The 9,245-nt window shown below is 38.6% G+C and overlaps 1 pseudogene; it reads left to right on the forward strand.

Moving 5' to 3' along the window:
• The first annotated feature begins 901 nt into the window (after positions 1-901).
• On the forward strand, positions 902-1,636 carry LOC149138470 (luminal-binding protein 3-like; annotated as a pseudogene).
• The last annotated feature ends 7,609 nt before the right edge of the window (positions 1,637-9,245 follow it).

Below are 9,245 nucleotides of genomic sequence, written 5' to 3' on the forward strand. Positions count from 1 at the left end.
GGAAAAGAACTAAATTGCAAAGAGCAAAAAACAAGAAACTAATGGTCTCATAGACTATTTTTAGTTTGGTAGACCTTAAAACATCATTTCATTTAAAAATCGAATAATAGAAAATGAGAATGGGCCGTCCTCTGCCCGGTTAAGCTAAAGGTGGCGACGAGCGTGCAGAGGCTCATAATTATGAAAACTCCTTGCCCACTTGGTTGCTTCATTGTTATCTGCTCTATGTAACATGAGAGGTGGAGATGAAGCGTGCCAAGGCTTCATTAGGCCGATAGGCCTTTCTTTGAATCAGTTCAATCATCTACACTTTTGTTTTCCTTTTAACACCTAGCACACACTTTGTAAAACACTTGTATGGTTAAACTTTAGACACGTCATTTTTTTTTTGCTACACATATCCATGCACTGCCCGAGTTTTTCTAGTTGCCAACTGAAATATCAATGAATTAGTTACAGTAATAATGAAAGTAAGGCACTGTAACTGATTTTCTCTTGTTGGTTTTGATGGAAAAGAGCCAAACAAGGGTGTAAACCCAGGCTGTTGCATTTGGTGCAGCAGTGCAAGGTAGCATTCTTAGTGGAGAAGTAGCTAAAGGTAAAGTAGGTCCACAGTTTCTGCATTTTATACTGTTAAGCTTTGAACAAAGTTTTGGTTTTTTATCCAGTGATTTGAAATCTTGTTGCCCTTATTTATGTGCAGAAATACTTTTACTAGATGTGGCTCCTCTAACCTTGGGTATTGAGACTATTGGTGGAGTGATTACAAAGCTAATTCTAAGGAACACTATTATTCCTACAAAGAAGTCTCAGGTGTTTACAACCTATCAGGACCAACAAACAACCATGTCAATTCAAGTTGGTCTAAAATCTTTTATATCGTTCTTCTAAAAACTGCCTGATGGGTTATTTCAATTTTTACAATAGCACGGGCGTATGGAGGATGATTGACTCAGTCATTTTCCTTTGCAGGTCTTTGAAGGTGAACGAAGTTTAACAAGATTGTAGAGAACTTGGGAGATTTGAGCTCTCTGGAATTCCTCTGGCTCCAAGGTTTGTTTCTATTCCTTTGTTCATGTTTTTGTTTTTGGTGAGTCGAGTCTGGTGGACCGGAGAATCAAACCTGTAATATGTTGGCAGGGGAGTTCCTCAAATTGAAGTTACATTTGAAGTGGATGACAATGGTATCTTGAATGTTAAAGCAGAGGACAAGGGCACCAGAAAATCTGAGAAAATCACCATCACAAATGACAAAGGAAGACTGGGCCAAGAGGAAATTAAAAGAATGGTGTGAGAGGCTGAAGAGTCCACAGAGGAGGACAAAAAGGTCAAGGAACGTATCGATGCCCATAACCATTTGGAAACATATGTTTAAAACATGAAAAACACAATTAACGACAAGGACAAGCTTGCTGACAAAATCAACTCCGATGATAAGGAGAAAATAGATGCAGCATTGAAGGAGGCCCTCGAATGGCTGGACGAGAACCAGTCAGCTGAGAAGGAAGATTACAAGGAGAAGCTCAAGGAAGTGGAGTATGTTTGCAACCCTCTTGTGACCAAAGTTTATCAACAATCAGGGGGATCCTCCTCTGAAGGAGACACTGATGATGATGATTCCAATGACGAACTTTAAATGGGTATGATTCCAATGATGAATTTTAAATGGATGTTTTTTTGTTGGATTTTGGTTTTGAGCAATATAAAACACTGTAGCCTGTAGGATGAAATTTGTGGCTACGGAAAGCACAAATAGTGTAGGATGAAATTGCTTCTGTAGAAAACAAATATTATCGATTTATTTTATCTGTTAGGACTAATGTAATAGTTGAACATTCAAACTAGTAAATCACCTATTAAAGGATGAGCAATCTGGCATCAAGATAATGCCAACAATTTCACACCTATTGGTGTTGTGGTGTACTTGGTGGAAAGGAATTCACTTGAGCTCTTCTCTGGAAAGGAACTATTTTGAGCTCTTCTTTATGTGAATACTCATTTTTGGTATAATGATATTTTGTTCAATTTGCTGTTGCAATTTTGGCCATTTGATTGTCTAATTTTATGTTTCTGAATTTCCATTCAAAAGAATGCAACAATCTGTGTTTTTAGTTTTTTGGAATCTATGGAAAGAATGTAGTGGGTTCAATGCAACAATCTGTGTTTTTGACTTTTTGGAATCTATGGAAAGAATGCAGTGGGTTCAGTGTGAGCTAATTTACATATTATATTTGCTTTCGTTATGGGCTAATTTACATATCATATTTTTATTCGGCCATCATAAGTACATTGCGAGAATTAACAAAGAATAAACCATAGTAGTGTAGTATGTCTCTAAAACCATTTGGCTTCTATAGGTCTCTAAGACCATTTGGCAAGAGTCGAAGACTAATTTTCCCCACAGAAATACTATTCTGCTGGAAGGTATTATGTTGTTCAAGGTGATTAGTCAACAACGATGAACAATGTGTGCTTCAAAATATCCATTAGGATCTCACATTTGGAAACCAATGTACAAATGTGTTCCTTGCCCAATTTAAAAAACCTCTACAATTTTTCTAATTTAAAAAGCATCCATTAAGCTCTCAGCTCTCACACTTGGAAACCAAAACCAATGTACAAATGCGTTCCTTGTCCAATTTAAAAAACCTCTACAATTTTCCAATTTAAAAAACAAAACTAATTGAAGCCAAAACCAGCTCACACTTGGAAACCAAAACCAATGTACAAATGTGTTCCTTGTCCAATTTAAAAAACAACCTATCAGTATGTTTTGCACTTTTTGGGGCAAGGGAAATTGCAAGTAATAATTAGTTAGGCCGGTCTACTTTTTTGTTGTGCCGGTTACATCTATCATTGTCATTGTTGCGTTGTGCTGGTTACATCTGTCATTGTTGTGTCATTGTTGTGTTGGTTACATCTGTTAGTTCATCGTGTACCTAAAACAATCAATTATTATAATATAATGGATTAATTTCAATTAAAATTTACAATTTTATATTTATTATATTTGATGAAAAAAAAAACATTTTTATAACTTATAATTATAATGGATTAATTTCAATTAAAATTTACAATTTTATATGTAAATTTTAATTTATTATATTTGATGAAAAAAATATTTTTATAACTTATAATTATAATGGATTAATTTCAATTAAAAATTACAATTTTATATTTATTATATTTGATGAAAAAACACATTTTTTAAATAAAATTATAGATTAATATATAATTATAAAAATAAATATCATATAATTCAATATAAAAAATCAAATTTCTTAAAAAATATAATATATTTAAATTAATTTGAAATACACACTATTATATATAATACTAACATAATAATAATATCTAAAAAAATTTAATAAAAATATAATAACATTTATTATATTCCAATATTTAAATTATTATAAAAAAAATTTAATGGATAGTTCAACCTATGATTTTCAATTTAAAATTAAAGATTTTAATTTCATACAATGAAATGCAAATGTTTGAGTTCATGTTTTATTGATGATGATGATGGTTAACCAAACTTTCCATTACACACCTCGCAAATGCCACTTATAGTAATGAGGATGTTAGACTTTAAACTTCGCAATATTGTCAACTAACATCTCCCACATTGCTTGCATGCCACATCTTATGTATAAAGCATGGCTGACTAATTAATTCTATGTTTTTCATTTGATTTGGTTGTGTTGCTGGTTTTTTTTAAAGTAAGATGTTTAGGAAAAGTAGGGTTTCTTTTTAACTTATTTTTTTATTTTATTTAACATGTCTCTAAAATTAGATTCTTTTTTTTTGTGAACTTAGGCAGTACTACTTTCTATATTACGATATCAAAAATTACATACATCCTTCATATGTTCCAGGTGGTTAACCAGACCGAAGGAAAGCAGGCAACCACCTGTCTACATTATATCCAGACCAAAATTTGAAAATGTTCATCTCCTTGGTTATATCATATCTGCTCTTTCGAGCTCTACTAATTATTCTATCTTTTAATCTAAAATAAAACATCCAGAAACAGTTCTTTTACTATAGAACTCCAAAAAACTATCCAAGAAACCTGCTTCATCAGTCCTCATCTGAATAAATAACGGGGGTGGGCAACATGGTGCTTGTGCCAGGAGGCTCGTTTTTCTGCTCCAAAACCCATTTCATCTCCCGCAAAATTTGTTCCATATTTCCCAGTATGAGATTATTGCAAGAGGCCTAGATTTGAATCTCAGCGATTTCCTTCAAGAGCATGGACTTTATATTTTCCAACTCTTCCTGTGTCTGGATCCTTAGTTACTCCTCCTGCTGCTTCCTTTCCTCCTCTTCTTCCTCCTAGATTGCCTGGTTCTTTTCCATAGCACGAGCTACCATGTGCTTCATAATCCAATAATGTTGGATCAACTTATTAAAAAGATAATTGCGGCTACATGTATTACCTAGATCTGGTACTAAATCCTCCTATTCACCCCGGGGAATCTCCTTGTTCGAGCTGATGGATCTCAGCTCCCGTTCCCAGCTATTTATCTGTTCCTGGATTTCGGGGGAATTCCTAGCCATGTAAGCATTTATCATAGGCATTCTTTGCTCGGCCTCTGGTTTCCTTCCTTTCCGCTTCGGGTTACTGCTCAATCCTTCCTCCTGGGTCCAAACTTGTTTCGCTTTCCGCGGAGCCATCTTGCTACTTACCTAGAACCTGTTCTTGATTGTGTCTTGCCTACCTATCACAACAAGAGACCACAAGTCAGTAACTCTGTTGATAATTTCTATTTCAACCCACTCACTTACCCCCCTTGCATTAGTCTGGTTATCCCAGGTTTGCTTATGGTAAGAGGTCTCAGACCACTCCGCTACCTAACCTGCAAATCAACCCCTTTCCTTTCCTCCACTCTCTGCTTCTCTGTACTTCCCTCAATGCCCCTCTTGTTGGTTTTCTATGTAATTAGGCATATCAACTCTTCTCCCCGGCTGTCGGGGGGAACTGCTTTCACACCTCTTTTCCGGTGGATTTCTACTCTTGGCCTTCCTGGATTTTCCTATAAGACAGACAGGGGCAGGGTTCCTGCAGCCAGCCGAAATCCCTATTCTTCCTGACTTAACTACCCTCCCCACCCTACAACCTTTCCTGGGATTGGGTTTTTCCTTCCTCCGAGGGCCATAATTCTTTCTTCCTGGGACACCAGCATATCTGGTGGAGTAAAGACGTTTCTTCCCATATCTGGGAATTCCTATTACCAGACTACGTCTGCCTTTTGACTTCGGTTTCATGGACACCTCTGAGTAATAACAGAAACTCCTATGTCTATATATCTCTAGAACAACAGGACAGGAGAATGAATTTACATACCACCTTTCCTCGTCGGTACCGGAGCTTTGGTCTGAACTCTGCACCTTGCTGCCACCTTTCATCGTTCCCTCCTGCTTCGTGCTCTGCTACATGTAAAATCCTAATGCCACCTCAGGCCCTCGTTTGTATAATCCCCTCCGTCCTTCTATCCTTACCTCCACCTGTCCTTTTCCTTTCCTAGCTCTCTTCCCCGAGTCCTTTCCTTAGGATTTGTCTCTACCTATCTGTCCACCTTTACTCGTCATAACTACTACATTCTCTCAGTTGCTCCTGCCGTACCCTTTCTGTACTACCGTTGCCACTTGCCATCCCTTCTCGGCCTCTTGTCCCGACTCCCCACGCTCCCTCCATTTCCTTTCTTAATGGCGCCTCGGTTCTCTCTTCTGCCCCTTCAAGTGAACCTACCCTGCCCTGCCCCGTCAGCTGCCCTGCTCCATCATTTGCACCGCCCCTGTCCTTTCTCACGAGTATCCTATCTGTCATCACCTGCTGTGATCTTTCCCCACATCTGCCACTTACTAACTTTTCCTGGCCATTCTCCTCGGAATTGCTATTGCCACCCTTATCGATGTCGAGAAGTTTCTGCAATTGTTGTCACTCCTCCAGGAGCAGGATCTCCATCCCTCTTTTGTCTGTCGACTTTCCCCTGTTTCGGCTTCCCCAGTTCGCTAACCAGTCTGCCGGTTGATTGCCTGATCATCTTACATGGGTGGGGATCAGATAGTCTATTCTAGTGATTAGTTTCCCTATTTCGCTGATTAGCCACGCTGTTCGCCAACTCCTGCTTATTTTTTCCGCTGGTTTCTTCTATTGCAATTGCTTTACCATATCCACCACCAGTTTCGAGTCACCTTCAATTTGGAGGCTCAGAAACTTTTCCTGAATCGCGATTTCAAGGCCGCGCTTATGTAGTTCCGCTTCATTATTGGTTGCCTCCCCACAGTCCATCGAGAAAATTCTCAAAGTTTTTCCTCTGTCATTCCTAAAAACCCCCCCATTCCTGCTTCGACTGGATTGTTTTTTGTCACCCCATCGAAATTGAATTTTAGAAAATCCTTGTGGTGGATGTCTATACTGTTTTATTTCTTCAACCTCTCTGAATTGGTCTTTACTTTGGTAGCTGTCTAGCATGCTTTGTGTTAATTGTAGCCGCTGCAAAATCTTCTCCTCTGTTTGTATGACCTTCCAGTCCTCTTCCTTCCATCTTTCCGTTAAAATTGTTTCTCTCATATTCTTGATTGTTTGTTTCCATATTTCTGCCGGGGTTCGCTTCTCTTCTTTGAAGATCACACTATTCCTTTCCTTCCATATGTTCCAAAGCAGGAACCCAGCTGACAACATCCATGCACGGTTTAACACCAGGTTTTGGTAAGGTTTTTTCGGCCAGTTTTCCAAGGTGTTTTTGATATTTTGGAAGTTTCTATAGCATCGTTCAAACAGCTGATGATGACTGCTCCACAGGGTGTTGCTGACAGTGCATCTGTTCATGAGGTGTTCCATCGTCTCCTCCTATTCATTGCAGAGCATGCATCGTGAGGGTCCCTGCCTTCCTTTTCTCTATAATTGATCCCAGGTAAGTGCCCTGCCATGATACAGGATCCATAAAAAGAAAGTGACTTTCAGCCAATGTTTTATTTTCCATAAATTTTTCCATTTCTTTGACTTTGTCTATTGATTCTGTTTTGCCTTTAAGTAATACCCTTCTGCTATAGAAAAGGTTCCTTGTATTCAGGTTCCCCATCTTAGGATATCTTGCCCTGTTTTTACTGCCACTTTTCGGGATGCCATTTCTTTGTTGTAATCGCCCCATCTTTCAGTGTCGGGGGTTGCTACCCAATCCTCCTTCTACTTCCAATTACGCCAATATTCCCCTATACATGGTTTCCAAAATTTTCCGACCACGTCCCCCTCTGTCTGGGAGGTGAATGCTTGGATGACTTGAAGGGCTTCCTTATGGAGAAGCTTTTCTCGTTGTTGCCAGGATTCCTCCCAGAACTTAGCTGTGTCCCCTGCTCTTATCTCCCAAAACTATATTCTCTTATCAATTTTTATTACTCCTCGCCAAATTCCATATTGTTGATCCTTTTTCCTCTGTCTGACTTCTCATCCTGTCTTCGGGCTTCTCAGCAGCCTCATATTTCTTCTCCTAAATTTTCTTCCATAGGTCTTGGCCACCTTGTGTCCACCTCCACCATAGTTTCGCCCCCATCACTTGGTTGAGTATGTAGGAGTCCCGCAAGCCTAATCCTCCATCTTTGGTTGGCTTGCTAAGCCAATCCCAAGAGAGTAGAGCCCATTTCCTAGTTTTACTAGTTCCTTGCCATAAAAATTTCTTGAACATTGCTACTAGTTTTTGACAAATAGATTTTGGGACAGCTTGGCTAGATATCTGATAAATTGGGATGGATTGTATTACTACTTTTAGAAGAATTATCCGACTGGGGGTGTTCAAAGACTGGAATGTCCAGTTGTCGATCTTTTTCCTGATCTTACCTATTAGAGGTCCCTAGTTAGCGACCCTGTATTGGTGCTCATTAAGCAAAATGCCCAGATACATAGCTGGGAAAATTCTGATTCTGAATCCCATTGTTCTGACCAGAAATCTTTGGGACGCTACCTATGTATTAAAGAAAAATATTTCTGATTTCTCTTTATTGATCTCTGTCCCGGATGCTTGGGTGAACTCAGAGAGGATTTTTAAGATCTGTTGGGCTTCCTTAAGCGAGGCCTGGCCATAAAACATTACGTCATCCACGAATTGCTGGTGTGTTATGGGGAGATCATTCCCACAAATTCTTAGTCCCTTTAGCTGTTCCCTGGCTAATCGCGCTTTCACCAGCCTGCCCAGTCCTTCTGCTGCTAGGATGAATAGAAACGGGGACAGGGGATCTCCTTGTCTAAGCCCTCTCGAAGGGTTAAACGCTTCAGATGGGGTTCCATTCAACATCACTGACATCACCGGTGTGCTCACCATTGACAGGATCCATTTCACCCATCTCTCATCAAATCCGTGAGCTTTGAGGATGCCTTCTAGGTACGCCCAACTAAGGCGATCATAAGCCTTTGCCAGATCCAATTTGATTAACATACCTTTGTTTCGAGAGTTTTTCAGAGAGTGGATTACCTCTTGAGCGACTACTATTCCATCTTATATCTGCCTTCCTTTTACAAAGCCAGTTTGTTCCTGTGCAATGAGATCGGGCAGAACTGGCTTAAGTCTATTCACCATAATTGTAGCTAATATTTTGTACACTACATTACATAGAGATATTGGTTTGAATCCTTGGGGTTCATCTGAGTTTCCAGTCTTTAGAATCAATTCCAGGAAGTTGGCATTAAGGGCTAGATGCATACGCTTTGTACACCTTGATTCCTCCACTAGTTCCACCAGGTCATTGCTCATAAAACTCCAGGCCAGGGAAAATTTTAAGAACCACCCTAAATTTATATGTATAATAAATGGGCTAATCCCCATGATACATAAGAAAAATGGGAGGCGATTTTATCAATAGTATAATATGTACATATAATTTTTTTGGCGAATCTCTCACCAGATTATATTATCTTGTACAGTGATGGAGAATCTTTCACTGAATTATAAAATCTTATAAGATCTTGGCAAATCTTTTACTGATTAATAAAACATTGTGAAGTCTTGGTGAATGTTTTGTTAAAGTATGAAACCATATATGATAATAAGAAAACATATTCATTAAACTGTAATATACTAACATACATGTTTGGAAAAAGAAACATAATTTTCTCTTCCTACAAACAATGTTCCAAGTTTCAGTGGCCGTGTTTGTCAAGGTTCTTACAATACACTCTTTCATATCCTTCTATTAGTTTTGATAATATTCCACAACAAAGTTCTTGTAGGTGTTGATATTGACAA

This window comes from Pinus tabuliformis, chromosome X, assembly GCF_031772625.1.
Source record: "Pinus tabuliformis cultivar Carrire ecotype Pingquan chromosome X, CPIR1, whole genome shotgun sequence".
Lineage (NCBI taxonomy): Eukaryota > Viridiplantae > Streptophyta > Pinopsida > Pinales > Pinaceae > Pinus > Pinus tabuliformis.